Source organism: Priapulus caudatus, unplaced genomic scaffold (genome assembly GCF_000485595.1).
Source record: "Priapulus caudatus unplaced genomic scaffold, Priapulus_caudatus-5.0.1 Scaffold740, whole genome shotgun sequence".
NCBI classification, from domain to species: Eukaryota; Metazoa; Priapulida; class Priapulimorpha; order Priapulimorphida; family Priapulidae; genus Priapulus; species Priapulus caudatus.
This window is the reverse complement of record NW_014577801.1, coordinates 8,790-11,124: the sequence shown is the minus strand read 5'-3', so window position 1 is coordinate 11,124 and position 2,335 is coordinate 8,790.

Sequence of the window (2,335 nt, the reverse complement as noted above, 5' to 3'; positions counted from 1 at the left end):
TGTTGCTTTGTCTGTTTGACATTAGCAAGGCAGTGAAGCAGATGTCTTTTTGAAGATAGGCTGCAGTAACGTGGCTTTCTCTCAGCGTCCAAATGTCCGCGTTGCGGCCAGTACAGGCCTCGCGGCCGTCTTGGGGCAAGGTGGTTATAATCGTCACGGTATACCGCCGCCACACAGATCCCCAACAACTGAGTCCAGGGTTGCTCCACTTAACGAAGCTTCCAGGTATGTAGCTGTCTCCGTAAGTCAACATCTAGTATCAATAGATCGATCATCGATGTACGTAATCAATTGTGTTCGTAGATTATCTTAGTAATTCATATATGTTTTGATCGTCAATATATGTAATTATTCTATATTTTACTAATCTAGTTAACTCATACTGATTTAGCTATCTATATATACTAATTTGATGTCGACATCTAATAATATTCGGGTAATCAATTTCTCCGTCATTTCTGTTAAACAATCTGCTTATATTCAATTGCCATGTCTGTGAGCGATATTCACAATCTGTCTCGTCCTCCTCTCCACTCTGAGTGCAACCTCCCCGCCCTTCCCGCTCGCCTCCATTACCCCTTCCCCTCTCATCCCCCTCTCGCCCCCTCAAAGCTCGAATCGATCATCACACTTACTCCATAGACGTCTCTGGTCGTGTAGAACCGATTGACCAAGTACCTCTGTTGTAGATCGGGGCTGCAGAAGGCGCACGCTACGACATCAGCACAGACAGGACACCACATGATCGTCTAACGTGCGCCAGTTAACCAACTCCCCACACTAACAGCTTGTCCGCTCTGTTCCTGCCCAACACGCGCACACACACACACCACACACACACGCCACTACCGAGTCTCTGACACACACCGCACGCACGCACGCCACGCCCACGGTACAACTTATATGTTTTATATTCAATAATCATCTTATTATTATTGTTTTATATTAATATAATCTCATTTATTATTCGATGTTCTTCGCTTTAGTCTCATATATGCTTAGGCACGCCAACGCACGGCACGCCGCACAGCACACCCAAGCGGCGCGCACGACGACACAGCCACTAAGTACGCAGCAGAACAATTCCCAATTGCAACACGCGCCGCACGACGCGCACAACGCCTCACGCCCCACACCGCCACCACCCACGCCACACACACCACACACACACACACACACACGTATATATATATATATACATATCAGGAGTTAATAAAGACAAATGTCTTTGCCTTTATTAACTCCTGATATATATGTATGTATTTTTATGCTCACGCGGGTGTAGCATGGTAGACGTCCCCTTATTATAAACGTCCCCCCTTGCGCATGCGCATGGTATACGGGGGGACCTTTGCCATAGGAGGGTGTGTATCATGCTACACGGGCCCCCTCCGTCTGTTGCGCGAGCGGATAGCGATGGCTTCTGGTCGAGTCGCCCACGATACGTCTATCCGGCTGACGAAAAGTACATTCATTCCTTGTATTAAAAAAACATCACAAAAAGAACCCTATTTGCTTTTTGAAGATTTCAGTAAGTGCAGAGGCTATTAAACGTCTATAGGTGCGCGTCTTATTGGTTGTTCGAGCCCACGTGATGCAATGTCACCTGATTCCGGGCTCCACTCAATTGTTGGCGGACGATGAACTCCAGAATAGGCGGGAATCGAATCTTCTGCCAGATTTGAAGCGAAGGGAAGATTATACGATACTAAAAAGAGACCATTTTCATAGCAGGTGGTCTCTCTCTCTCTCTCTCTCTCTCTCTCTCTCTCTCTCTCTCTCTCTCTCTCCCTTTCTCTTCTCTCTCCGTCTCTCTCCCTTTCTCTCTCTCTCTCTCTATTTCTTTCTCTCTCCCCTTCTCTCTGTCTCTCTTTCTCTCTCCCTTCTCCCCCTCTCTCTCTCGCTCTTAGACCAACAGTCAATTAAAAACGTGGTACATACACCCTCTACGAATGTCGTACAGTACAATAAAATCATAACATACCTAGGAAGAAGTGATATCTAACAAAATCGGGAGGAGGTGTTGGAACATTGCCATCCCAAAAACAGATTTTTTTGTCCACGCTAAGAATTATTATATGCACGCCAGATATTTATAGATTTTCTCTATAATTAATATATTATCACTCTCCGAAAAAAGGCGAGTTTTCCGCGATATTTTAAGCGATGAAGGTCTTAGAAACGCGGGAAACCGGCGCCGCAGGCGGGATTAGCAGCAGTGTCTACACACATCACTGACACTGACCCCCTTCTCTCTCGCTCTCTTTCTTTTTTCTCTCTCTCTCTCTTTCTTTTTTTTCTCTCTCTCTCGCGTTCTTTACCTCTCTCCCTTTTC